Genomic DNA, 15,755 nt, shown 5'->3' with positions numbered 1-15,755 from the left:
ATCCTTGACACCAACGTATGCTATCTCGCATGTTAATAGGTATTGATGATGATGATATTCTTGATGTCAGCGTATACTATCTCATGTGTCAATAAATATTGATTATGATGATATCCTCGACGCCAGCATATGCTATATCGCATGTCAACAGATATTGATGATGATGATATCCTCGACGCCAGTGTATGCTATCTCGTATATCAAGATATTAATTGTTGATTATATCCTCGATGCCAACGTATGTTATCTCACATGTTAATAGATATTGATTGTCAATGATATCCTCGATGCAATTGTATGCTATCTCGCGTGTCAATAGATATTAATGATGATGATATCCTCGACGCCAGTGTATGCTATATCACGTGTCAACAAATATTAAACGTTGATGATATCCTCGATGCTAGCGTATGCTATCTCGCGTGTCAATAGATATTGAATGTTGATGATATCCTCGATGCCAGTGTATGCTATCTTGCGTGTCAACAGATATTAAATATTGATGATATCCTCGACGCCAGTATGTGCTATCTCGCGTGTCAACAAATATTGAATGTTTATGATATCCTCGATGCCAGCGTATGCTATATCGCATTTCAATAGATATTGATGATGATGATATCCTCGACTCCAACGTATGCTATCTCGCGTGTCAACAGATATTGAATGTTGATGATATCCTCAATACTAGCGTATGTTATCTTGTGTGTCTACAGATATTGAATGTTGATGATATCTTCGACGCCAACGTATGTTATCTCACGTCCCAAAAAATATTGATAATGATGATATCGTCGACACCAGCGTATGCTATCTCATATTTCAACATATATTGATTGCTGATGATATCTCGACGCCAGCATATGCTATCTCGTGTGTCAACAGATATTGATGATGATATCCTCGATGTCAGTGTATGCTATCTCACGTGTCAACAAATATAGAACGTTGATGATATCCTCGACGCCAGCGTATGCTATCTCGCGTATCAACAGATATTAAATATTGATGATATCCTCGATGCCAGTGTATGCTATCTCGCATACCAACAGATATTAATAATGATGATATCCTTGACGTTGGCATATGCTATCTAACTTATCAATAGATATTAAATGCAACGGCCCTCTCGACAATGAAAGAAGATGGAATGGCCCTCTTGGCAAAGATATAAAATTACCCTCTCGGCAATGAGATAATATGAAATGGACCTCTTGGCAATGATATGAAATGGCCCACTTGGCAATGATATAAAACGGCCTTCTTGGCAGTAAGATGATATGAAATGGTTCTTTCGGTGATTTGATAACAGTTCCACCTGAGTTCGTTTATTTGTATTTTGCTTTCTACATATACCTATACTCAAGGTAGACAGTTAGTAGACACAATGTCTCTCCCGCTGTTAATCTTTATGACAAATACTGAACATCATAATTTAAATGACTTATCCTGCTATTAATCTTCTCTTTTGAAGAAATAATTAAATAGCATATCCACTGGATGCAAGTAAATGGGGCAAAACCCTTGTTCAGGGATTACTCAAATATTGTTTGTTTCGCTTTAAGGCAAATTTTGAGGATGATTTTCTGCTCTTCCTCTTATTGAGTGATCCTTTTGATTATTGTATTTATCATGTTGACTCCCTTGAATGTACCTGCACTTAAGGTAAATATTTAGTAGACACAAAGTCACTTTTGCTAGTGACTATTTTTAGGAAAATTCTAAATACAATATTCATAAAGAAGATAAGACGCCTTTGTTTGTCCTTCATGGTCTCAAAAAATGAGATAGACAATTCACAAGGTCCTCGATAAATGGGTATTAAACCTGTGTTTGGGGTTACCTGAAAATACCGTTCTTGAGCATTATATTCTTTGGCGTAGTTCACAACTCGCTTGGGATATTTTGAAAAAGATTCCCATTTTTGTGTACTTATCCCTGCATCCACAGAAAAATGATTAGTTTTGAGTGAATCTAGTCTGTGTTGACCTCCTTCGATCCTTGGTTTACTCCTCATCATCTTTTGGGTACTCTGTGATGTTGGGACTTCCACCCCTGACTCCCTATCCCAATTGATGCCAAGGCAATCACTAAAACGATTTGTATAGATTTTCAAAAATAGTCTTAATTTTTCAAAACTAGTTTTAAAATTTTTTGTAAAAGCTTTGGGAAATCTCCACCAGTCATATGCTAGCTTAACGAACATCCTCCGCTTGATTCTAACTATATCCGACATTTGACAAAGGATCATTAGGGATTCATCGTCTTTGAGGCTCTCTATCAGAAGTTCTATCATAGCCGAAGATTTAGTTTATCTAGACTCAGTCGCAGCTGGTGATTTCCAAAACTTTGACCTATGATGCTGGGAGATTTGAAATATATTTTAATATATTAGTGGAAATTTTGAGGACCTCCTTAAAATTTCTGCCCCAGTTTAAAGTTGTTTGAGACGATCCCAGCTCGAACGGATTCAGAGTCTTTATTGGTCTTTATTCTCTTTGTTGGATGGTGATCTTCCTCTTGTGAATTTGTGAGATTCCTTCTTGAAAATTCTACCCCAGTTTCTATTTCCTGGGGTTATATGACCGAGTCGTTGGGGCACCTACGTATTCTGTTGAAGCAGAAATCAGGTCAAACGTAGTTCAGGCCTACGCTAGTGGTCTATAGAATAAATCTGCAGGGTTGACCGAAGCCGACATAGGCCGCCTACGTATCTCATTATTGAGAATTCAAGTTATCATGTAGTTCATACATAAAAGGAAAGGATACATTCTCCTAAGGGATTGACCAAAGCTGAATAGGCCTCCTACGTATCCCTTTCTTGGGAATTCAAGTCAAACATAGTTCGTACATAAAAAAAAGGGATAAATTATCCTAAGGGGTTGACCGAAGCTGAATAGGTCACCTACGTATCTCATTCTTGATAATTTAGGTCAAACGTAGTTCGTACATAAAATGAAAGGATGAATTGTCTTAAGGGGTTGACCAAAGCTGAATAGGCCGCCTACGTATCCCTTTCTTAGGAATTTAGGTCAAACTTAGTTTATACATGAAAGAAAAAGGATAAATTTTCCTAAGGGGTTGACGGAAGCCGACATAGGCTGCCTACGTATCCCTTTCTTGGGAATTCAGGTCAAATATAGTTCGTACATAAAAAGAATTTTCAGGGTTAAATGGCCCTAAATACTATTATACATCTTACTAGGATAGAAATAAGCACTTCTATTGATGATATGGCATTTTCATTGCCTTTGTCTTGATAGAACGAATGATCAATTGTCCAATTCCCTTAGTCTTTGCCCTCTTAGTTAACTATCTCAGTTTCATCTATATTAGGCTTCTTTGATTCTAGAACTCTTTGACTCTTCTGTTGACTGTTCTAAGGCTATTGTCTCTCATTCATCATTATTTTGCTTCTTGACATAAAATGACAATGGAAGGTTTTAAGTTATTATTGTATGACGGGCGACGATTCATGGGTGGAGTGGAGGTCCAATTCAATAATGTTTCCTCCAATTAATCTTCCATGATCCCAGTTGTCTTGGAAAATTCTTCCCTCGTATTTTCCTTATCCCATCCTCAAGACCATCGTTTACAGGTTTGAAAAATGATTGGTAGAGTCTAGTTTTACTACTAGTCATTTTTCTTTTCCTGTAACAAAGTTATAGTCAAGAAGGAGATCTCTTATTCGTTTTGATCTAGTGAAGTAGGGCCATTTTGTGCCAACACAGAGTAGTTTCTACTACCTGCAAAGTAAAAATAACTTAAAGGTTGATGTGTTAGATTTTGTTAGTAATAAGCAAAGCAAGATGATAAGGTAGGAAGTAAACACATAGAGTTTTTTCTCATATCATGCAAATTGATCCATAAAATAAGGATGACTCAAGAATTTCAATGAACAGGATTTTTCTCAATGATATTTATAGGTGAAATTCATCATAAAGGCTCTACTTTTCAGCCTTATTACTTCTTTCAAGAAAGTGGAGGACAACAGAGATTTTGGAGATATGGGCCGGGCTGAAAGTCTGCCTATGTATCTCACAGAGGAGAAATCAGGCCCTACGTAGTTCAAAACTATAATGGCTTTTCTGATTCTAAAGTCAACTTTTCTAAAATGATAGTGATCATTTTGAAAGTTTTAAGAATAACTTCCGACTTTTCTGAGAAACTTGGGAGACTTGGAGTATGTTTTGTCGGGTTTTTGTATAGTGGGGTATATTTCTGCCTAGAGATGCTCTATGGAAAATTGGATCAATTCTCCTTTGATTCGAATCAACATAGCACGTATAAGCACATAAATAGTTATATAACACAAACATATTGTAATAAACGTGCATCCTAATTGGGTGACCCTTTTGAGCAAAGGGTAAAGGGTTGGCCTAACGTATTTGAAGGAAGTATATACTTTTTTAAACCAATCCATTATCCCTCAAAAACCTTCATAGGTATACATAAATTGCATAAATGCCTACAAAAGTTGCACAAAAGGGATACAATCTTTTGGGGAAAGGGAAAATAACACGAGAAAAGGAACAATGTCCCGCGCAGGAGATTGGAAATATTAGTTCCTGAATACTCTTCTATCGGCCTTCATCCTCTTCGTTTTGTCTACTTTTTATCATTGGCGACATCCGTTGAGCGATTCCCATATAACAGTGCTTTAGATGCAACCGTCCAAATCTATCAATTTCTTGCTTGACTTGCTTTAATTCCTTCCTTAATTAGTGTATGATTGAGGAATCCTTACACGAAAGTAAGCAACACAAGCCTTCTTCTGAACCCCAAAGGATATTGGATTAGATTAAACAAACATATATTTCTTCAAAACATAATATGATTAATCTTTAATTGACTGGTGGCCAATAGATGCAGGGTAGATTTTCTAATGGGCCCAATACCCCCTTGGGTATTGGGTCGTCCTAGGCTCATGCCTAAAATAGGGTTTTGGTTTTGCTCTATCCTAGGTGTCTAGAGTGGATTTGAACTAGGTTCCTAAGTGGACGACTTGGGTTTGAAAATACGAACGACCATCAGACGCCTTACGTGCTAATAAACCGTCGTATTTTCAACACTTTATTTGGAGTTGAACAACAGGGGCTGGGACATCCACGAAATCCCAAAGCAATTTAATAACCAATGTGGGATTATGCTATGAGATGCAATAATTTAAATTCCATAAAATTGAAACATATAAACACGTAAGCAATTTAAAAAGTTAGTCAAAAGATGAAATCAAACATTTGGTTAGAACCTAGTTAGAATCTCTAGCAGGGTTGCCATTTCTGTTTTGCAAAAATTTTTGACTTTTAAGAGTCGCCACTTAATTTATTTGAAAAGGAGTTAACAAAACCTTTATAAAGTACTTAGATGATTCAAAACAGAAAAATTATTTAAGTTGAAATTCTAGGTAAGCGGTTCCTATTAATGTTTTAGGAAGGTTTTAAAGCACCTAAAATGTCCCCTAACTTGCGGTTATCCGGACTGTTTGAAAATATCTTTTGACTAACTTCAATAAGACTGATTGTTGAAAAGTGATTGATTTTAGGAAACGATTTGTGTAAAATAGATTTGGATGACTTAGTAGGGATTTTAACTGAGTCTAAACAAATGAAAGACAAATAAGTACATAAGAGGGGAAGGGGAGAAAATAACAGACTTAGGCCATTGGGCCCAAATAAATAGACCCTGTCCTAATCCAATTGGGATTTTGTCCCACATACGCCTATCCTAATCTAAATATTGGGCTTTCTCCCATAGCCTGTCCTAAACTAATTTTGTCAGGCTCGTTGGCCCAAAATCTACTCCACCTGTATTAAGTTTACAACTTTGGCTTCAAGGCCTAAATGAATAAATAATGAAATGAAGAAATAAGTAAATAATAATAAAAAGACAACAATGAATGGATAAAGAAAAATGAGACTCTCGAGTTTCTTTACTGCTTCAAATATGAGACTTTCACCCATTTTTATTCTTTCTAATTCTTGTATCCAATCGGCGTTCAAAGTTTTCTAAAAAGGGCAAGCCTCAATGGCCCATTGCGCAATGCAAGGAAAAAGAGGCCAATTGGACTCCCAAGCGAGTTCATGCAAAGAAAAATTGAAGATAAGGATTAGAAATTAATTCAATTATAAATAATTTAGAAAAGAATTTTAATCGATACATGAACACAACAACATAGCAACCAATAGTTCAATCAATATCAACATAATGCTTATTACATTCAACAGGCAGAAAACCATCTAGATGCAGTGCTTGGCAGAGCATTAAACACATTTAGCATTCATCAATCTAATGACAATATCACAAAACCAAAAAAGAAAAAGAAAAAAAAAGAAAAAAAAAACTAAGACAAAGTGAACAAAATTTGACAGAAGGAATCTTATTGAGCAAACACATGTTTAACTTTTCATATTTTCAAGTAATCAAAAACAAGTTTAATCTTTTAGTAATCTAGTATACTACTCTAAGTATTTCATAGCTCAACAAGGGGTTTCCAGGAAATTGAAAAGAAGAAATATAGGAAGAGAGCAAGAGATAAAGCTAGACATGAAAGTAAGCAAAAATAATTTATCGTAAACCATCAAAACATAATTTGTGAATCAACTCATTTTTCACAGGAGATTGAGCATGAATCTTAGCATTTGACTGGAAATACAATATTTAATATTGAAATAGTATGAAAGCACCTCACAAATTCATTAAAATTTCACAATCAAAGTAGTCCTCCTAGGAAACTACGAACTAGAAGATTAAAAAGAAAGCAACTTTAACAAATCAACTTCAGATTGCCTATTAGTAATCATCTACCATCACCTTTAAGCAATTTTGTCAACACCCAAACTAATCTAGTGAAATCTACGAACTTTAATAAATTTTAAAAGCACCCGATATTAGCAGATCAAATAGGGTAAGAGATACAGAACGTATCAAAAGAGGAGATACAGAACGTATCAAAAGATATAAATAAACATACAAATGGTAGTTCAAGATGATGAGATAGTAACACATAAGAAGACTGTTAGGAGCTTATTTTGACAAACAACACTTCCCCAAGTCGAATAAAATATACCCACAATGATTGTCAACTAATAAGCGACAACCTTTTTGAGTTCATTTGCTTTAACACCAATCAAAAGGGAAACACAACTAGACAAGTTAAAGACAGGATTTTTGCAATTTGAAATTTAGACAAAATACATTGTTAACATATTTCAACTAAAGAGCAGAAGAGTTTTTCAAGATCGACGGGTAGCAAAGATCACAACATGGTTAATATCCTTTTGTTTAAAGAGGACAGACCCAAAATGAGCAAAACCAGACCCGTTTATCTACTAGTTGTAAATTTAATCGATAAAACAACCACTTAAAAAGAGAAAACGGCAGCAACACCACACTTAAACCTAATAAGCAAATCAATCAAATCTCTACAGCAGCAGCACAACACTTAACATCATAAATAAATTAATCAAATCTCTATAGCAGCAGTACCACACTTAACATCATAAACAAATTAATCCAATCTCTACAGCAGCAGCAGTGAAGATGAAAGAAAATAGCAAAGAGGATAAGGCATTCTACAACGCACAAAGTAATAATCAAAATTACTACATACTGTCATTATCGCGACACCGATAACAACAAAAATAATAAAAGGAATCGACGACTAACCGAATGTTGGGCAGCAAAGCAAGACTCAGGCTTCTGTTGAAATCATCACCACCCAAAAACAACGTCGTCGTCAACTTGGAAACTCCAACTATCTAGCGAGCTTTATGAAAAAAATTTTACTTATAAAAATAGACTGTGGTTTGCTCAAAAGTTCTTTTTCAATCCTTCAAGGCTTGATCCCTTCATGCTCCACTATGAGCCTTTTATAAAGAATCAAATGGGGCTTCAATTCTCATTCTACCGATGTGGGAGAGAGTTTTTCAGGAGCATTTTTGGAATTTTTCATAGGGAAAGTGATTGAATCAATTGGCTTTAATTAAATCTCGATGATGATGAACGGTGATGAGAGGAGTGTCGTCCTTTCTAATACAGTTGACAAATGAGAGCACGTTAGGTGTCAAATTCTAGAATATTCCACGCTTTTTGGGGACTTTTAGAAAAAAATGTAACTAGCATGCGGGATCATACGAATGAGAAGGTCGCAGGTCGAAATGGATCGAAATCGAGTCGGTTTATTGTTTTGTTATTATTGTGTTTTGCTGGAAATTATTATTTTTAATCGATGTTATTGACTGTTTCGGTACCGACATTGTGTCGCCAGGATGATATAGGGTCGGTCGAGTCGAGGTCGGTCATTGTCATGCCGTTAACGTTGATGGTATTTGGCTTTGTCGATGGTTTCTGAAGTTGTACCCACATTATTATTGTTGATTTGTTTTGGAGCTGAAGAGGAAAAGAAAAATGAGATGAGTTGGGGGTTTTGGTGTTGGGCCGTTGGGAATTATTAGGTTGTTAGTGGAAAAAAAATGGGCTACTACTGATTTTTATTGGGTTGTGGGTATTGGAATTTTTGGATTAGCTTATTTTTGGGTAGATTATGTAATTTTTGGGGTTATTTATGAAATAACCCCAAATAGATTAGGGATTAGAAATTTTATTTAATTTTTTATCAAATTAAAGATTAATTGACCAATCGTAAAGCAATCGTGGCCAATTTAATTTCAATTATGGCCAAAATTAAATTGAAATCTTATACGAATCAATACCTCATTCAATCCCAAGCTTCTTGATTCGATAAAATTGAATAAATATTTCTCCAAATAAATTATTTTTTTTGGAATAAGTCATATTTAAAAAGATTTTACCCATTTAAATGATTTTTCAAGATAAGCTTTGATTAAAATCTGATATTCTGTAAAATAATTATTTAAGTAACAAAATTATATAATCTCGTATAATTGAATACAATAATGTATAATTGCTACTTAAAATGACAAAATTACGTACATAAATATTTTGAAAAAACTTTTTATTCGGATAAAATAAATATTGTAATTTTATTTAAAATTGCAGAAACTCAAAATTAAACTTGGTTGTGGAGGACAAAATTAGGTGTCAACATGTATCAACCATGGTTTCATCAGTCAGGTGATCCATGTCCAAAATTTCTTTGGTATACTTTCGTGGGCAGAGAAAATAGCCACCAACATTATGAGAGATTTTAAGATCAAGAAATAAGATGCATGCCCCAAATCCTTCATTTTGAAATAAAGATTGTAACATACCTTTAAGTTGCGAAATACTTTCTGCATCATCCCCAATAATCAAGAGATCATAGACATATATTAGTACAAAAACCATCACTCGTGGTGAAGGAGATATAAATAGAGAACAATCATTATAACTCTGTCGATAGCCACCTTAATAAGAACAGACTTCAACTTGGAGAACCAAGCACGCGGAGCTTGCTTTAAGCCATATATAGCCTTCTGCAATTTGCATACCATGGATGGAGAGGTAGAGAAGCCAACATGAGGCTTCATTTGTACAGTCTCAGATAGCTCACCATTAATAAAGGCATTAGTGACGTCCATCTGTGAGATGTCCCATCATCAAACTGAAGCAATAACCAGTAATATATGAACAATAGTCATTTTAGCCACGGGAGCGAGTTTTCTCATAATCGATCCCATACTCTTGCTTGAAACCTTGCACCACCAAGCGAGCTTTATATTGATCCAATATTCTGTCGGACTTTTGGTTCAGAGTATAGACTCATTTACATCCAACCATAGTTTGATTTGATGGTGTAGAAATGAGATCCTATGTAGGATTTTAGCTAATGTATCGAGTCCAGTTTGTATAACTGCTCCATTCTTTATTGTCAATAGCCTATTGATAAGATCTAGAAATAGAGATCTGATCAATTATGGTCAAGTGACGATAAAAAAGATAGTCTAAAAAGAAGTTTACTAACTCGACCAAATTGTGCAGTGAATACACTATTTAGTGGTACGAAAGAGGGAAGAATATGAGAAGAGGAGGGAATACCTGAATTCAAAGATGGTGAAGGACGATAAGCATCTAGGGGAACTCCTACATTAGGATCAGGCTTATCATTAAAGTAGAACAATAAGGGAGTCGAGTGAACAATGGAATCTGTTGATTCTGCAGTTAAGCAAAAAGAAAATGAGTCCTCAAACAATAGAACATTACGTGAGATCCTCACTCGCTTAGCATCCAAGTCATGAAACCGATAGATTTTTTGAGTGTATGAATATCCCCAAAAAATACATCTGGCAAACTTGGCATCAATTTTAGAGTACTCAAATTTTGGAAGAAGCACATAACACATATATCCAAAAAATGCGAAAAGCATCATACAAAGGCATAGTATTAAAAACTTCTATAAAGGGGACTGATTTTTTAGCATCATAGCGGGCATCCGATTAATGAGGTACACTACCATGTGTATACTTTAAGCCCAACATAATCATGAAAAATTGACATGAAGTCAAAAAACACGACCTGTTTCAATAATATGGCAATGCTTTTGCTTAGCAACACCATTTTGCTGAGACTCTAAGGACAAGTTTTCTGATGAATAACACTTTTAGTAGCCAAGAAATGCTTAAAATCTTTAGAGATGTATTCACTACCTGAGTCCATGCGAAGAATCTTAATATTTTTTCTCAAATTAAGTACGAACCATGGCATAAAAATACTTAAAGACCCTAAATACCTTAGATTTGTGTTTAAGAAAGTAAATCCATGTAAATCGAGATACATCATCCACAAATATAACATAATAAGAATTGCCAGAGAGTAACTTAGAGATCGCAGGACCCCAAACATCAGAGGGAATAAGTTCAAATGGAGAGGTAATACGATGACTACTTTTATTAAATGGCAACAAATGTGATTTTGCAAGAGTACAAGATTCACAATCAATAGTGACATTATTCTTAAAATCTACCTTAGACACTAAATCACCAGAAAAAAACAAAGACGTGAGATTCTGAGTATAAGGATATCCCAAGCACCTATATCACAGTTTCCAAAGAACATTGGCTGAGTTGACCTCCTGAGAAGAGAGAGCAAGAAAACACTTATAAGAGTGGAGGATGAGCCCAAATACAAGATGAAGAGTTCCCCTTATCTACGGCCTCGACCAATCACCTTCTCAGTTCACAAATCCTGAATAAGACAATAATAAGGTGAGAAAAAAAACTAAGTAATGTTTATAAACAAGCTAATTAACAGAAATCAAATTAGCAAATAATTTAGGGGCATAAAGAACATCAGATAAGACTAGAGGAAGGGAATTAGGAAAGATAAACTTTAGTGATAGTGGCAAGAGACCGAAAAGGGATTTGAGGAAGCAAAGGTTATCAAGTTAACATTCGTATAATGAGTGGCACCCAAATCTATAATCCAAGGAGTAGTGGACTTGGTCTTACCAAAACCTACAACATGAAGACCTTTGATAAGATTTTGGATGAGATCAACAGGTAAATAAGAAGAGGAACCATCAAGAGGATCAAAGATAGATGTAAAGACTATAGAAGTGGTTGAATGGCTGGAATGTGGTGGATGAATTAAATAATTTTCTATCAGATGACCATCTTTCTTGCAATATCAATAAAATAATTTGGAGGTAGAACCTCTCTGGTTACGGCAATAAGAAGCATAATGGCCCTTCCCATGATAGTTGAAGCACTCAATAGTAGACAAGTTATGGTATTTCTCTTTGTAAGCAACAAAGAAAAAAAGAGGGAACTCAAAAAAGAGAGAGGCCAGGCGAGGCTCTTCGGTACAAAGATTAGCACTGATACTATCAAGCAAGGAGGTTGAGTTGCAGTTGAGAATAGAGGCTCGAATATGCTCAAACTATGGTTGTAGCTTCATAGGAAACGTTCAACAATGAGATTTTTAGCGTAGTTTAAGGACTGTTTTATGTGATGCTTCTGGAATACTAGTGCCATCAGTTATATCCATCTCATTCCAAATTAATATTATGGAACAATAAAATTATTGAATGTTAGCGGCCTCTTGAGAAGGAGATGTAAGAAACTGTTTTAATTGATAAATTCGTGCATCATTAAAATGCTAATAGATCCGTTGGAGGTAGTCCCACATCATACGAGTAGAGGTCATAAAACTAAGATTCAACACAATTGTACTGTCAACGGATTCCATAATCCATGTGTGTACATTTGCATAAAAAACACACCATTTGGAGATGACTTCGGCATTCTTAACCGTGGTTTTGGTTTGGGTGAAGCAACATGAATCCAAAGCTCTTTTCCCTCGAGAAAATTTCAAAAATATAAATCCCATAAGAGATAATTATTTCCATCAAGGTTCATTACTAGACATTAATAATGGGAATCTACTGAAATGGACTGAAAAAAAATCACACACAGAACGACAGGAAAAAAAAAGAGAGACGAATGAAAAAATAGTTAAAGCACTGGTACCATATGAACAAAGAAAAAACTTTGATTTTCTCTATCATTGGAATGAAGGAGGTCATCTCCTTATAAGGTTACAAGGAAAACTATACATGAAAAATGCTATACATGATAAGAACTATACATGATAAATATAATTATAATTTATTCTAGACTAATTATGTATAATCTACTTTTTATTATATAAAATATAACTAAGCTAAATATGGTAGATAAATATTGTAATTGATGTTGATTAACAGAATTAGTGTAGTGAAAGAGAGAGTTAGGATAAAACAAAATATTCTAAGTCTACAACTATATTCACTATATAAAAGAGAGTAATTATATTAGTGAAAGAGAGAGTTGAGACAAAGAAAATATTCTAAGTCTCCAACTATATTCACTATAAAAAAGAGAGTTTTATATGTTGAAGAAAGGTGTTTTTGCGGTGGAACTTTGGACTCTTCAACTAATTCGGAGTTGCTTGAGTTGTACATCGTTGATGGATTGTTGTATTTAGGAGGGGACAAGTCAAGCGATATACTGCTGGATCGGTGTAGATTATGCCGCAGTGGGCGTGAATCTCCCTAAAGAGAGTGAGATATCTGTGCCTCCGTCAAGAAGAAGATTATCTTATTTTCTTTATTTTTTCTTCATTTTATTATTTCAACTACAATTATTGTAATTTGTAGTATATTTTACTAACAATTTTAAGGAGATTCATACTGTGTTACAGTTTGAAAAATTACAAATATCAAGATTGAAGATCACAACATCTCAAGGTCATTAGTCTCTTCAAGAGATGCAAGGGAAGAGATGAGGGATAAAGTATTTTTCTACTTGCTCAACTCAAGCAAACAAAAGGTAAAAGAACTTTTCAACTTCTTGCGAAAAAAGGTAAAAAACTTTCTATCTAATATTTTTATTGAATAAAGTGATACTAACTTTTATGAACACAAAGTAGTATTCGAATTCTTGAAATAGTGGGGCTAATGAAATGAGAAAAGAATATCATTATGAAAAATGTGTTGTTTACACTTTTGAGAATGTGTTAAAAAAGTGTTACAAGTGCATAATTAGTCTTGAAATAAATTGCATTTTTGCTATTTGCATGTGACTTGATGTCCTTAAATTTGACTCTAACATGTAATCAAAGAAAGATAAAAAGGTTGAGTAGCCATTTGACAATAAATATTTGGGTGAGATAAACTCATTCTAGGAATGAAAAATACCTAATTCATGTGATGAACTTTTCTTTGACATTTCATATTATGGTGAAAAAAAAATTGTGAAATACATTTTGTTGATTGTATGACTCGTGCAAATCTTTTTGATTCTAATATGTGAAAGTGGTGTGTCAAATAAAAAATAGAGTTTGCTAATTAAAAAAATATATGTGGCTAATTGCACTTAGCTTGATAATGTGTACCTAGAAAAAGTCCTTAGCAGGTACAAGCAAACCATGTATTATATTTACTTGGTACTAAAGTTGAGGCTTGTTTTATATATAAAAAAAAACTACTATACTTAAAAGTACTTAGTGATGCAAATGAGAATACTTGTGCTATTTGTTGAAATGAAGAAATATCATTTGCTAATTCTATAATGAAGGTTGAACTAATTATTTTAGCTTCAACTAGTAAAAAATGAATATATCAATCACTTAATTTCTCTAGTTCTGGGTTACTGTGATAGCAGTAACATTTTTTTAGAGTTTGAAGCTATTATTATAATCGTAAATTAGGACCCATAAAGAGAAAATAATATTGTGATCATATTTGACATATGGCACCAATAAATGATTATGTCAAATCTTGTGATAATTTTATAGATGAACTAACCAAGGTCTTAGCAAGATAAAGGGTCTGAAGCATATCGAAGGGAAGGAATGAAGCCTATAAAAAAATCATGAGTCATATATGAGGAAACCCAACCTGCGGACTAGAGATCCTATAAGCGAGTTCAATCAGAAGAAAAAAATCATATGATGACTTGGTGTGAAATGCAATCATATGATGACTTGGTGTGAAATGCACTATTGTTTAATCCCTTCCTATTATGTGAGTGCATTTTGTTCCTGTAATGATTTGTGAAGGTTTCGTCTAAGAACTCTTAATAGAATTTTGTAACTCGTATCAGTGGGGTGCCAAAATTAGAAGACTACCCTTGACAGATTTCACCGATGTGAGTGTGGAAGTAGACCACTTTCTATGAAAATTGGGCTTATTCTCAAAAGCACTCATAAAAAATTGAGAAAGCATAGCCATAATGTCCTGGCTATTAAAGTTTATGTCAACACCTCAATTATTGTACATAGACAGTAATATTTTATGTCCCTTAACTAGTTAGAGTTTAAGTCTGACCACTACTGACTTTGGAGTAAACTTTACTATTTTACTAAGTGAAGGTTCAATGCAAAACACATTTTTATTATGCATAATCATCTTTCTTCAGCTTAGTTGGTTCAATACTCTCTTATTTAGTACTAGTAAAATTTGTCGTGCTTCGCGTGGTTTTAAAATAAATTAGTTAATTTTTTAGAAAACACCCTTTATGATTTTAGTTCTATTGGTTGACTGAATTCTTTTTTTTTTTTAGTTATTTGAAAGAAAATAATATTCGATTCTAGTTTAAGTGTTTATTTAATAGATAGTATAACTTTTAATTTGGGGATCTAAAAAAAATTCAAACAAATTTAAAAAGTTGTTTAGGAATTCGGCCTAAATGAAAGTCATTGTTGATCTTTATCTTTGCTGTCGTTATCACTTTTGATCAGAAATAAATTAGTTTCTAAAAAATGAAACAAAATAAAATCAAGATATTTAGTCCTTTTCACCAATTTGCCCCAGAAACATTTCTAATACAGTCTTCAAGTTTATGATGTATACAACATTTAACTAAGAATATTTTAGATAAAAGACCTTAATTTTCAAAATAAAATTCATTAATTCAAGTACCCAAACATAAAACATAAGGGAGTATCATAAAAAACTTTAAATACATAGAGACATCATCAAAAAATGTATAACTGTTGCTTGACATGGATGAAGTCTCAAAAGATAACTACGTGAGATTGGTCAACTTCACAATTAAAGATTAGGGTGGAGTGGTAAATTTCTCCATCTTTTTTTAGAAATTTCAAGTTCGAGCCTTAAGTATGAGATCGCTTTTGGTAGGGAGCGTTTTATCTCCGTAATAAAACTTTTCAACGCGAATCAAGATTAATTATCTCCAATATGCTTGTCGAACACTGAATAGGATTAAAAAAATATCAAAGATAAACCATTTTCTTGCTACCTTTAAATGATAATGTTCAGTTAACAAACACGTAAAAATTAAGATGTCAACTTG

This window comes from Capsicum annuum, chromosome 10 (assembly GCF_002878395.1).
Source record: "Capsicum annuum cultivar UCD-10X-F1 chromosome 10, UCD10Xv1.1, whole genome shotgun sequence".
Lineage (NCBI taxonomy): Eukaryota > Viridiplantae > Streptophyta > Magnoliopsida > Solanales > Solanaceae > Capsicum > Capsicum annuum.
Note: the sequence above shows the minus strand (reverse complement) of the source record.